The 14,875-nt window shown below is 43.7% G+C and overlaps 1 protein-coding gene across 3 annotated transcripts in view; it reads right to left on the reverse strand.

Moving 5' to 3' along the window:
* The window catches only part of shroom3 (shroom family member 3), a 426,592-nt gene that overhangs the window by 76,621 nt on the left and 335,096 nt on the right, over positions 1–14,875 (reverse strand). The window lies entirely within an intron of this gene.

The raw sequence follows: 14,875 nt of genomic DNA on the forward strand, positions 1-14,875 counted from the left end.
GTTTGGTTCTCTATAATCTACCCCTCCAATCTGTTCATTTCATCTGCATTTATTATAGGACTTTGAACTTTATGGTTATAAAATTAAATTAACTTGGTTGGAAGCAATTGGTTTCTCTGCATTAAACAAAAGTTATTATAGGGAAGTAAAACAGGGATCCCATATCGGGTTAAGTGCTTGTAAAACAGTGCTCATTTCATTAGGTCTCAAAAGGTTTGTGAGTTTGAGCTCCACCCCAGGACCTGAGTGCATAATTTGGCCGAAAGTCCAGCGGAATACCGAGGGAGTGCTGCATTGTGGGAGGTGCCATTTTTCACTTGCGACCTTAAACTGAGGTCTCATCTGCTCTGTTCAGGTGGATGTTAAAGATCGCGTGCCATTATTCGCGGAACAGCAACAAATTCTCCTGGCTTCCGAGTCAACATTCCTGCCACAACCAACAGCTCCAGAAATAAACCCAGATCAACTGATCATTCATCTTGTGGTTTGTGTGGTGTTGTTGATGCAGAATGGCTGCTGCGTTTGCCAACAGTCACTGCCCGTGAGAAATAATTTATTGTTGAAATGCTTTAAGACTTTAACATGTTAAGATGCCATATAAATGCGAATATTACTTTCATCATAGTCTCATATTAGGAGCTGAGTGGAACATGAGGATAGGGTGAAACCTCGAGGGAAAATGGTGATATGGAGAAGATCAATCCTGGAAAATTTGAGGGCATGGATCAGGAGGAGAGTTTTTTTTAAATTAGTTCATGGGATGTGGACGTCGCTGGCAAGGCCAGCATTTATTGCTCATCCCGAATTGCCCTCGAGAAGGTGGTGGTGAGCCGCCTTCTTGAACCGCTGCAGTCCGTGTGGCGAAGGTTCTCCCACAGTGCTGTTAGGTAGGACGTTCCAGGATTTTGACCCAGCGGCGATGAAGGAATGGCGATATATTTCCAAGTCCGGATGGAGGGGAACGTGCAGGTGGTGGTGTTCCCATGTGCTTGCTGCCCTTATCCTTCTAGGTGGTAGAGGTCACGGGTTTGGGAGGTGAGAGGAGTTAATGGGTTAGCAGTAAGAGAAGATGGAGATGGCCAGGCTGATAGCAAAAACAATGTGATGGAGAAGGATGCTGTAGTGCTCAGGTGAGATGGGGGTGTCAAGTGGAAATACATCAAGATACAGTGGGAAAGGAAGCAGGGATTGCTGGATAATCAGTTGTCAGGCAAAATTCCAGGAGGTTGGTTGGTAATCTGGGAGATGATTACAGACTGCACTATAGTTGTGAGAGTTTCACACCAGAATATTCAAAACAATGTATTTTCCAAATGCTTCAAATGAGCCAACGTTTACTGCGGCAGTGTATCGTATGTTTATTCCTTTTGTGTCATGTAGTTCCTCCTTAATTTCCATTTTAACAACACCAACAACAGCTTGCATTTATATAGCGCCTTTAACGTAGTAAAATGTCCCAAAGGACTTCACAGGAGCGTTATCAAACAAAATTTGACACCGAGCCACGTAAGGAGATATTAGGACAGGTGACCAAAAGCTTGGTCAAAGAGGTAGGTTTTAAGGAGTGTCTTAAAGGAAGAGAGAGAGAGAGATAGAGAGGCGGAGAGGTATGGGGAAGGAATTCCAGAGTTTAGGGCCTAGGCAGCTGAAGATACAGCCGCCAATGGTGGAGCGATTAAAACGGGGATCCGCAAGAGGCAAGAATTGGAGGAGCGCAGAGATCTTGGAGGGTTGTAGGGTGGAGGAGGATTCAGAGATAGGGAGGGGTGAGGCCATGGAGGGATTTGAAAACAAGGATGAGAATTTTAAAATCGAGGCGTTAACAATTCACAATTTCTTCTGTTTACAATCATGCCCCCTGGGTTCGCTACAAAGAACCTCTCTATATGATAAGTTTTACAAATTTGTATTCCCAGAGTGGAATTTCAACAGTCAATAAAGCATACTGGGAGTCTGAGTGTGGAGGTCAGTGGGTCCTATAGGATTTTCTGTCGATTAATTTCAATGTCCAGAAAATCCTGCGAGACCCTCTGACTTCATTAAAAATTATGAATTACTTCTTTTAAAAAAAAGTGGCCTGGCTTTTCTAATGGGCAAGCCTCATTGACTGACGAAGTAGCCAAGGAACTATAGAAGGACTTGAACAAAAATTGCAAGGGGGCAGAATTTGGGTAGATGAAACTTTGTATGGACAAGTGCAAGATGTGACATGTTGTACTACATTCAGTTCTGATCACTGGGACATGAGGTAAATACCTAAACTGGCTGACTGAATTATAGGGAAGCCGGAAAAACTTGGCCTTTGCAGTCTTAAAGAGTGGTGAGTGAGGGGGGACATTACGGAGTTATTTAAAATATTAAGTGGAATAGTAAATGTAAATTCAGAGCACCATTGTAAGTCAAACCCTTGACTGCAGGACAAATGGATATAGGTATAAACTGGTAAAAGACAAATTTAGGACTCATGTTAGGAAACACTTTTTCAAGCAAGCAATGTTCAATACCTGGAATGGCCTTCCAGGGAGGGCAGTGAAGGCAAAAATTCTGGAAGCATTCAAGAGGCTGCAGACACTGTGATGGGGACCCTTTAGGTTTCTATGAACAGATAAGTCAGATAGGCCAAATTTCCTGTTGCAGTTCAGACTTTCTCCCCATACTTTTAACCAGTGTTCACATCAGAGAGGCCTGTGTCCTGTCAACTAAAATCAATATCCTTATTTATGCCATGAGTGGGGTAGGACGCTGTGAGACGAAAAACTACCCTTTAATTATGAAACAACACGTTCTCTTGTCTACCCCTTACTGACAATCAGATTCAGGCTAAAGCTAATAATCAATATTTATTTACGAGTAATATAATTGCACAGAATTAGTAAGTCACAGCGAGATACTATTACAACTACTTAGAAAATAAAAAAAGAATTGGCCTAGAAGGAGCAAAACATACTTTTTTAGAATGTACTTCTTACAATTTGTTAAATGAAACAGTCTTTCATATAACCTCAATGATACAATGGGGGGAATCTTAACCCCCCAGGATGGGCGGGACAGGGGCGGGCAGGGTTTAAATTCTTAAAAATGTGAAGCCCCGCCACGAACGAAGCTACATCCGGTTTAACCAGGGTGGGTGAGTAACCTGCTCTCGAGAAGTTGGTCAGTAATTTTAATATGTTAACGAGGCCGTGTCTCAGATTTTAGCAGCCATATGGGCTTAATGGCTGTGGGCCGGGTTTCCGAGAGCTCGGGAAACCCGGCAGCTAAAGGGAGGCCAGAACTGCCAGATCCAGCAGGTAAATGCTTTTCCAGCACTACTTGTGGGCCAGGAGGAGCAGCAGTGTTTGACCCCCAAGCTAACCTGCTGTGATCTGCCTCCCACCCCGTGATCAGCCGACTCATTCCCCGCGACCTCCAGAACCCCTCCCCGCAATCTCCAGTCCCCCTCCCCAGCGAGGTCTCCCTCCAGACCCTCCCCACAATCTCTCCCCCTGTGATTGGCCGACCCCCTCCCCATGATCTCTCCTCCGCTCCCCATGGAATCTGGCGTCGTTCTCAAAGACTGGAGTGAACCAAAGATATTTCAGACCAGAAGGTCTCTGAAAAAGAGCTGGTAATCAATCAAGTTCAAAGGCACAATTGTAGGATATCTTTGCCTTCATCCTGATGAGTATGTTGGTTATCAACTGTGACCTGTTGATGCTTTAAACAATGTGCATTTTGAAGTTTTTTTTAATAGAACATGGCCCTCTTGATGGTTCAACAATGTGGGATGTAAAGCATTAACATAAGAACATAAGAAATTGGAGCAGGAGTAGGCCAATCGGCCCCTCGAGCCTGCTCCGCCATTCAATAAGATCATGGCTGATCTGATCCCAACCACAAATCTAAAGAACACAAGAAGTAGGAGCAGGACCCGGCCACACAGCCCCTGGGCCCTCTGCGCCACCCACAGGGCATTGACCGATCCGAACTCAGCTTCATGTCCAATTTCCTGCCCGCTCCCCATAACCCCTAATTCCCTTTACTTCTAGAAAACTGTCTATTTCTGTTTTAAATTTATCTAATGATGTAGCTTCCACAGCTTCCTGGGGCAGCAAATTCCACAGACCTACCACCCTCTGAGTGAAGAAGTTTCTCCTCATCTCAGTTTTGAAAGAGCAGCCCCTTATTCTAAGATTATGCCCCCTAGTTCTAGTTTCACCCATCTTTGGGAACATCCTTACTGCATCCACCCGATCAAGCCCCTTCACAATCTTATATGTTTCAATAAGATCGCCTCTCATTCTTCTGAACTCCAATGAGTAGAGTCCCAATCTACTCAACCTCTCCTCATATGTCCGCCCCCTCATCCCCGGGATTAACCGAGTGAACCTTCTTTGTACTGCCTCGAGAGCAAGTATGTCTTTTCTTAAGTATGGAGACCAAAACTGTATGCAGTATTCCAGGTGCGGTCTCACCAATACCCTATATAACTGCAGCAATACCTCCCTGTTTTTATATTCTATCCCCCAAGCAATAAAAGCCAACATTCCGTTGGCTTTCTTGATCACCTGCTGCACCTGCATACCAACTTTTTGATTTTCTTGCACTAGGACCCCCAGATCCCTTTGTACTGCAGTACTTTCCAGTCTCTCGCCATTAAGAAAATAACTTGCTCTCTGATTTTTCCTGCCAAAGTGCATAACCTCACATTTTCCAATATTATATTGCATCTGCCAAATCTCCGCCCACTCACCCAGCCTGTCTATATCCCCTTGCAGGTTTTTTATGTCCTCCTCACTCTCTACTTTCCCTCCCATCTTTGTATCATCTGCAAATTTTGATATGTTGCACTCGGTCCCCTCCTCCAAATCGTTAATATAGATTGTAAAGAGTTGGGGACCCAGCACCGACCCCTGTGGAACACCACTGGTTACTGGTTGCCAGTCCGAAAATGAACCATTTATCCCAACTCTCTGCTTCCTGTTCGATAACCAATCCTCCACCCATGCCAGAATATTACCCCCAATCCCGTGATTTTTTATCTTAAGTAATAATCTTTTATGTGGCACCTTGTCGAATGCCTTCTGGAAGTCTAAATACACTATGTCCACTGGTTCCCCTTTATCCACCCTGTACGTTATATCCTCAAAGAACTCAAGCAAATTTGTCAGACATGACTTCCCCTTCATAAAGCCATGCTGACTTTGTCCTATTAAATTATGCTTATCTAAATGTTCCGTTACTGTCTCCTTAATAATAGACTCCAAAATTTTACCCACCACAGATGTTAAGCTAACTGGCCTATAATTTCCAGCCTTCTGCCTACTACCCTTTTTAAATAACGGTGTTACATTAGCAGTTTTCCAATCTGCCGGGACCTCTCCTGAGTCCAGGGAATTTTGGAAAACTATCACCAAAGCATCCACAATCCCTACTGCCACTTCCCTCAAGACCCTAGGATGGAAGCCATCAGGTCCAGGGGATTTATCCGCTTTGAGTCCCATTATTTTACTGAGTACCATCTCCTGAGTGATTTTAATCGTATTTAGCTCCTCCCCCCGTAGAGTCCCCTGTTTGTCCAGTGTTGGGATATTCTTAGTGTCCTCTACTGTAAAGACTGAAACAAAATATTTGTTCAGCATTTTTGCCATCTCCATGTTTCCCACCATTAATTTCCCGGTCTCATCCTCTAAGGGACCTACGTTTGCCTTAGCCACCCTTTTTCTTTTTATATAACTATAGAAACTCTTGCTATCTGTTTTTATATTTTTTGCTAATTTCTTTTCATAATCTAACTTCCCTTTCTTAATCAATCCTTTAGTTACTTTTTGCTGTCTTTTGAAGAATTCCCAATCTTCTATCCTCCCACTAAGTTTGGCTACCTTATATGTCCTTGTTTTTAGTCGGATACTATCCTTGATTTCTTTACTTAGCCATGGATGGCTGTCATTTCTTTTACACCCTTTTTTCCTCAGTGGAATATATTTATTTTGAAAGTTGTAAAATAACTCCCTAAATGAACACCACTGCTCATGTACCGTCTTACCCTTTAATCTATTTTCCCAGTCCACTTTAATCAATTCCGCTCTCATACCATCATAGTCTCCTTTATTCAAGCTCAGTACGCTTGTTTGAGAATCAACCTTCTCACCCTCTAATTGGATATGGAATTCAACCATGTTGTGGTCGCTCGTTCCAAGGGGATCCTTAACTAGGACATTATTAATTAATCCTGACTCATTACACAGGACCAGGTCCAAGGTTGCCTGCCCCCTTGTAGGATCAGTTACATACTGCTCAAGAAATCCATCCCTGATGCACTCAATGAACTCGTCCTCAAGGCTGCTCTGCCCAATTTGATTTGTCCAGTTAATATGATAATTAAAATCCCCCATAATTATGGCTGTTCCCTTATTACATGCCCCGACTATTTCCTGATTAATACTTCTTCCAGCAGAGTTGCAACTATTAGGAGGCCTATATACTACGCCCACTAATGTTTTTTTCCCCTTATTATTCCTTATCTCCACCCAAACTGTTTCATTATCTTGATGCTTTGTCCCAATATCATTTATCTGTATTACAGTGATTCCTTCCTTTATTAACATAGCCACCCCACCTCCCCTTCCTTCCTGCCTGTCCTTCCTGATTGTTAAATACCCTGGCATATTTAATTCCCAGTCGTTGTCACCCTGCAGCCATGTTTCTGTAATGGCCACAAGATCATACCCATACGTAGTTATTTGTGCCGTTAACTCGTCCATTTTGTTACGAATGCTACGTGCATTCAGATAAAGAACTTTCAAATCTGTTTTGTGACGCTTAGTTCCTGCTTTTTCCTTTTTTAACACTTTACCTATTACTCCATACCTTCTGTCCCTTCCTGTTACGCTTTCCTCTCTCTCCCTGCTCAGGTTCCCAACCCCCTGCCACTTTAGTTTAAACCCTCCCCAACAGCACTAGCAATCACTCCTCCTAGGACAGCGGTCCCGGCCCTGCCCAGGTGCAGACCGTCCGGTTTGTACTGGTCCCACCTCCCCCAGAACCGTTTCCAGTGTCCCAGGAATTTGAATCCCTCCCCCTTGCACCATTCCTCTAGCCACGTATTCATTTGAAATATCCTCCTATTTCTACTCTGACTAGCACGTGGCACTGGCAGCAATCCTGAGATTACTACCTTTGAGGTCCTATTTTTTAATTTACCTCCTAACTCCCTATATTCTGCTTTTAGGACCTCATCCCCTTTTTTACCTATATCGTTGGTGCCAATGTGCACCACGACAGCTGGCTGTTCGCCCTCCCCCTCCAAAATGTTCTGTAGCCGCTCCGAGACGTCCTTGATCCTTGCACCAGGGAGGCAACACACCATCCTGGAGTCTCGGTTGCGGCCGCAGAAACGCCTGTCTATTCCCCTTACAATTGAGTCCCCTATCACTATAGCTCTTTCACTCTTTTTCCTCCCAGCCTGTGCAGCAGAGCTACCCGTGGTGCCAGGAAGTTGGCTGCTGCTGCCTTCCCCTGATAAGTCATCCCCCCCAACAGCATCCAAAGTGGCATATCTGTTTGAGAGGGGGATGGCCACAGGGGACCCCTGCACTACCTGCCTGCACCTCTTACTCTTCCTGGTGGTCACCCATTCACTTCCTGCCTGTATACCCTTTACCTGCGGTGTGACCAACTCGCTAAACATGCTATCCACGAGTTTCTCTGCATCGCGGATGCTCCACAGTGAGTCCACCCGCAGCTCCAGCTCCGAGATACGATCGGTCAGTAGCTGCAGGTGGACACACTTCCCGCACACATGGTCGGCAGGGACACTGGTAGTGTCCATGACTTCCCACATCTTGCAGGAGGAGCATATCACGGGTGCGAGGTCTGCTGCCATGACTTGCCTTAGCTTAGTTACCCCTTTTAAATTACGTTGAAATTAGAAAATGTTAACTATACTAGGGACCTAGGTTCACTAAAAAAAAACACTATCTGCTATAAAACCTGCAGATCTTCCCTTTCTTATTACTTTACTTACAGTAAAATGGTAGAAATACTCACCTGAACCTACTCACCAATCAGCTGCCTCCCCTGTGCCGCGTCACTTTCTGACTGGTGACGTCACCCCGAACTGCCGCTGGTCTCAGAGTCTCGCTCTCAGAGTAAGCTCTGGTCTCGCTCTTTCCCGCCGTTCACCGACTGGACTCTCGCTCTCTCCGCGCTGTTTTTATCCCCGCTCTGGTCTCGCTCTTTCCCGCCGCTCACCGACTGAACTCTCGCTCTCTCCGCGCTGTTTTTATCCCCGCTCTGGTCTCGCTCTCTCCCGCTCACCGACTGGACTCTCGCTCTCTCCGCGCTGTTTTTATCCCCGCTCTGGTCTCGCTCTTTCCCACCGTTCACCGACTGGACTCTCGCTCTCTCCGCGCTGTTTTTATCCCCGCTCTGGTCTCGCTCTTTCCCGCCGCTCACCGACTGAACTCTCGCTCTCTCCGCGCTGTTTTTATCCCCGCTCTGGTCTCGCTCTTTCCCGCCGCTCACATACTTTGACACTTGCCACCGATTGAGACCATTCCTATGTCTGGTTGGCATAATTTGGAATCTACAAATAAAATACCCAATGTCCCTCAACCAAAAATTTGATGATCACCTAGAAACAAGCTTCTGCATCTTGGCTAATCCACAGATCAAAGAGCCTGTCTACAACTTGCAAACAGCTAGGCTCTGGTTTTCATTTTGAAGTTCAATAGTACAAAAATTACCTCCATCTTAACTCTAGCTTTTTCAAAACACATTTACCTTGTATATCTACACAGTCATATAAAAATATAGTGTAAAAATCTTCCAGACTGTCACAGCATATCCCTCATTTGTACTTATCTTAGTGGTGGTAGTATACAATTAGGCTTAGAATATAATTACATTGGACCACCAGCAGCAAGACCCTGTTTTCAATATTTATCCAACCCCATCCTCTGTTACAACCTTCCTTACCTTCCTCTATTTTATTGATAACATTATGGTCAGTAATTCTCTGAACTTTCCTCTCTTGGCCTTTTTAATCTCCAATTATAATCATCCCATTTGCTCTTTCTGGATCTTCAGGCATCTCCTACTGCAACTAATTCTTTCACAATACCTCTAAACTGTGGAACACTTTACCTCCCTTATCCTTCTCCTCATCTTAACAGTCTACAGACTTCTAAAACACAAAGTTTGGTGTCACCTAATCATTACAAACTGATTTACCTGATCATCTTCCCAACTTTTTTTCACCTTTGGTAGTGTATTGCACTATGGGCCTACATGCGAGCTTTATCAATTTAATTTTACAACAATATTTCAATTGGCTTTTCTGTTTGAAATACTCTGCATTCCTTCCTTTGCCATAAAGACCATTGTTTGACATTAAACTCATCCTTTATGTGGCCGAGACTAAATTTCAAAAGATGCACAGAACAAAAATGAGGTGCCCTGAAAAAAATGTTGACTGTAGCAGCCTGCCATCTGCAGTACAGTGAACTGACTGGACAATTGCTGCATCTTGGAATTTGGGATCATGTCTGCATTCTTCCACATGCTGAGCTTTTGATCTCAGGGAGGGAGACTTCTCACCACATCACTGCTGCACACCTCCTAACAGCAGAGGCTAGGAAGCAGGCTGCCAATCTGCTTATCTAACCAATGTTGATGGGTAGTGCAGAGAGAAACCAAAATAAAAAGGCAGGTACCTTATCCGTGACAGATCAAAAAGAAAATTTTAGAATGTTTCTTATGCCTTTGCAAAAAGAAAGCAAAATGTAAATGTGGCCTTTTATCAGGAGTCAAGAGGTATATATTCTATTTTCTGTGAACTCCTGATCATGTCCAGGGCACAGGAGATAAAAAGTAACATTTCTTCACATCTGGTACAAGGTTACTCTAGTATATTGCAGTCCCAGTAGAATTGTACAGTAGAATATACAGGAAGTATATAAAACATTCGTCTTCTTCCTCCATAATTAAAGCCATCATTTAGAAGCCAGTTAATGTTCAATGGAAAAAGCAAAGGTGTTCTATACTCTGCATACACTGAACGAACAAATTCAGGTTAATTCCAGATAAATGCAGGTTAATTCTGATACAACCTCAACTTTTCTGATTATTTTATTCTTAATAGTCAGCACAATGCATACAGGCAATTCATTGTTAAATTTCACCGAGACTTTAGTGTCAAGCCCATTTACCATGAACTGCAGAATGAATGATTAAATGAGCTGTCATACAACTATCTCTTCAGCTGCCCTCCCGCAGTGGCTCACTTAGTAAAGGCTGTGTGCAACTAAGTCCTCAGCTGAGGTAGCTCATAGCAGCTGGAGTGGTAGTAGGCGTATTACATTTGCCGTCTGTGGCCCTGGTTTAGGACAGAAGTTTTTTGTGTGGGGGACCTTCTGCAAATATTAACACACTCCTGGAGACTCCTTGTCCTGATAATCAAAGATGTCAGCTACTGAAAGGCAAACAGTGCTCTTATTAGGATGCAGCAACAGAAATAGCAGTGAAGAAATACAGAAAACGGATGACCTTGTGACCCCTTGGGTGAAGTACCTGAGAGTAGATGGCACTGCAAGGAGGAGACAATACCTTCAGGAGAAGAGTCATTGTGTCACACCCCACTAACTCTATAAAATGAACCATCAGAATTGTGTCATTCTGGCTCAGTTCAACATCTGTTCCTATCCGTAAGTGAGCTGTAAGTGAGGAATATGCGTGCGCTCCCCCAGTGGCACTGTTGGCAGATTAGCAGTAGATTGCCCAGTGTGGAATTAAGCTATGCTTTGGCAAGGTACCAGAGGGTAGCTGGCAACTGTGGAACTGTACCCTCGCGTGAGTCAGAGCCCTCAGGAGAGGAGGAGGAGAGAAAGTTAGAGTGCAAGAAAAGTGTACTGTACACTCATACAAGTGTTGTATGCAGTATTAAACAGATACTGTCCACATGATAAAACATGCTGATTTTATACTGAGCTTGTAGAGGCTGACCTCACAAAGCCAATGGCATCCTGAAAATAAACTTGCCTAGACCAGAGAAAGTTAAGAGGAGATCTGTTCGAGATGTTGAAAATTACAAGGAATTTTGATAAGGTAAATAGGGGGAAACTATTTTCAGTGGTTGGTGAGTGAGCAACTAGAGGGCACAAATTTAAGATTAACAACAAAAGGGAGAGGTTTGGAGATTTTTTTTACATGAAGGGTTGTTAGGACATGGAATGCCCTACCAGAAATAATGGTGGAAGAAACAATCCATAAAAGCTTTTAAAAGAGGTGGATAAATATTTGAAAAAGAAAAATTTAGAAAGGTATGGGGAATGGGACTAAGCAGAGAACTCTTCTATAGAGCTGGCACAGGCATAAAGGTTTGAATGGCCTCCTTCAGCACTGCAAGATTCTGTGATTCACTAAGTGATTTATAAAATGTACGGAGGTGTAGTGGTAATGTTACAGGACTAGTAATCCAGAGGCCTGGACAAATAATCAACAGAATGAGTTCAAACCCATCACGGCAGTTTGAGAATTTGAAATCAGTTTTAAAAATCTGGAAATAAAAAGCTCATATTAGGAAAAGTGACCGTGAAGCTGTCGGATTGTTCTAAAAACCCAACTGGTTCACTAATGTCCTTTGGGGAAGGAAACTTACCCGGTCTCGCCTATATGTGACTCCAGTCCAACACTGGAGTGGTTGACTCTGAACTGCCTTCCGAAGTGGCCTAGTTGGCCATTCAGTTGTATCAAACTGTAAGGGCAACCAGAGATGGGCAATAAATGCCGGTCTTGCTAGCGACGCCCACGTCCTGAGAATGCATACTTTTTTTATATTAAAGTCCAGCCACCAGGATCACCTTTCTCTTTATTAGGTGCTCCCACTGACTGGACTTAACAAATTTGGCAAGCCGACAATGAAGCGCCCTGCTCCGTTAGACCCGTGCTTTGGGAACTGGTGGGACTAACACCCCACTAAGGCCAGTAGAATTGCAGCTCCATCTTAACATCTCCACACTAGTACCCATGTTACCTGATTTTGTGTCAAGATGATTGAAAACCAATAACCTTTATTTAAAATCACGTAACAAAAATGCAGACAGACAGTCTAAAGGTTGCACAAAAGCTTTTGTGCTGCAGAATACACGCCGCAGATTTTCAACCTTCAAACCGTGACTCATGTTGTGTATACACGGCAGCCCTGTGGAGGTCGCATTCCGTGCACTGAGTTTTCACTCCCTACAGGAAAACAACAGGAGATTCACATCAGGTGTTCATATATCCATGTAACATGACCCTCCTGCTTCTCAGGCCAGTGCGTGCATAATCACAGTAACTAACCTCCAATGTTTACATGCAAATATTTACTTGGTATCACTTGTAAACATAAAACAAACATAAATTAGCAGCCATGGTGTAAATTGGTTTTGAAGGAATTTTTGTGAAGGACTGGCTGGCACATTGGGTTAGCACACTGCCCTTCACCTCTGGGACTGAAACATGGTTTGAATCCAGCACCAATTGATGGGATGAGTCTAATTTACTCTCCTCCTCAAAAAAATTTCTCTCTCAAGGCAATAATTATAGAACATGTTTGAAAATGTATCATTCAACAACAACAACTTGCATTTAAATAGCGCCTTTAATGTAGCAAAATGTCCCAGGGTTCTTCACTGGAGCGTTTCCTATCCAGTGTGGACATGGGAAGGAAAATTGCCTTGGTCACCAAGTGAAGTGACACCATAAATACATTCAAAAAAAGTGTCAATAGTGACCAGAGCAATGAGAACTGGACTGTGCTGGGCAACGATGCCCAAAGGCACTCACTGAGTAGGCTCACGTGAGTAATGATGAACTAGGGCAACGTACCAGCGTGTTACCAACACCTGTAGAAATGTACCTGTACATGATCAGGGGCCTCCAGGAGAAAAGGTGAGAAAAAAAAATCCTGAAAAAGAAATGTAATAATTTTCAGCGTAAAATCCAAGCTGACTGTACTTTGTCTGACTTGCCTCTGTGAAGTCTGGAATTTACCCAGTGCAGCCTATTGCCTCTGGGGAAGAAAGAAACATCTTGTTGTCACCCACCTGCAGAGACCCTCTCGACTCTGTCACACTGATTAGACCAATTTCCTTTACAAAAGGCTTTTACTGAATCTCCATTTCCACATCCAGCACTGAGTCACATATAGACAGATATTATAACACTCCTGGAGGGAGGTAGGGATGAGCAGTGAACACTGTGTATAATGCAGAGAATCATTTTCAGACTGGCTTGGTTCAGAAAGCTGTGGGTTCAAGCCACACTCCAGGACAGAGCATGTAATTTAGATTGACACTTCAGTGCAGTATGAAGGAGTGCCTACACTGTAGGAGGTGCCGTCTTTCAGATCAGATATTAAACCATTATCTGCCCTCTCAGGTGGATGGAAAAGATCCCATGGCACTATTCAAGGAAGAAGTAAGGGAATTCGCCTGGTGTCCTGGCCAACATTTACCCCTCAACTAACACCACTAAAAGAAATTATCTGGTCATTTATCTCATTGCTGTTTTGTGGGACCTTTTTGTGCACAAATTGGTTATCGCGATTTGCTACAATACAAGAGACTGTACTTCAAAAGCTGTGAAGGGCTTTGGGACGTCCTGAGGTTGTGAAAGGAGCTACATTAATTATTTTTCTTTCTCTCATGGTGGCTGGCTATGCGGTGGGGGTGGGGGGGGCGGGGAACGGGAGAGCCATTGGTAATAATCAGGAACCGAGTTGCACAGGCCAAATATTATGTGATAACTTACCAAGTAAATATAAAGCAACGAAAATGAAATCCTGTGCTACTCTCATGTACCCTATGTTAGACAGAATTATTGAAGTCCTGGTACTAGATTATCTGCTTAACTTGCCCTCTCCTAAATAGGGTGTTGCATGGGGAGGGGAGGATTGTCTGAGACAAATGTTTGTTTTAAATAGAAATGGGAAAATAAAAAGTTAAACCAATCTTCTGAAACGAAGCACAACACAGGTATATATACTGTTACACTGCACCCCCATCTTCCGTCCCCTGCCTGCATCGGACTGTGGCCACTTAATGAAAGAAACAAACCAGGCTAGATATATTACAAAAGGCAACAAAAAAAATTGCAAGCGCAGATGAAAAGCTGCCCTTATACAGGAGCCAAATCCTATTAGGGCAAACATCAACATCCAGATCGACTCATAACAAATCAGCTACAAGTGCCTTAATAAAGCCTGTCAGGCAAAGCAGGGACAGGGTGTGCTGTGAGCAAACTGGTCTGGGAAAGATCTTGATACATTAATCACCACCCTGTCTAGCAAATGCTGAAAGAGAAATCAAAGCACACACATTAACTCTTAGGATGCAGATAAAGCTAAAACTCCATGTAGGTAGCACAATGAAGCATTAATGGTTAATACAACATCACAAGAGTGCTCGTTTTAGCCAATGTCTCAAAGCACATTGCGAACTGCTTTAGGTACACGTCCACACACAGCGAACTGTGAAGGAGCACAATATCATCTGTTTTGTGTGAGAAAGCACAAGGTACTCTGGATATGGGAAACAAAATGACACTCAAATAAAAATCTTGCACACATTTTCAATCATACCTCTCCATCCCACAGTGCCTTGCTGTATGTCAAAAAGAACCTCCCATCTCACACTGATCAGCAACGCAGACAGATGCACGTCACCTGACAAAATCATTGCTTCTGCTATAATGTCACAAAAATGCTGCTGCTGCCATCAAGACTACAGTTTTATTTTACTTCAATACCGAAGAAGAGGGGGAATCATAGAAAGGTTACAGCATGGAAGGAGACCATTCGGCCAATCGAGACCGCGCCGGCTCTGTGCAAGAGCAATCCAGCTAGTCCCACTCC

This window comes from Heptranchias perlo, chromosome 1 (genome assembly GCF_035084215.1).
Source record: "Heptranchias perlo isolate sHepPer1 chromosome 1, sHepPer1.hap1, whole genome shotgun sequence".
Taxonomy (NCBI): Eukaryota; Metazoa; Chordata; class Chondrichthyes; order Hexanchiformes; family Hexanchidae; genus Heptranchias; species Heptranchias perlo.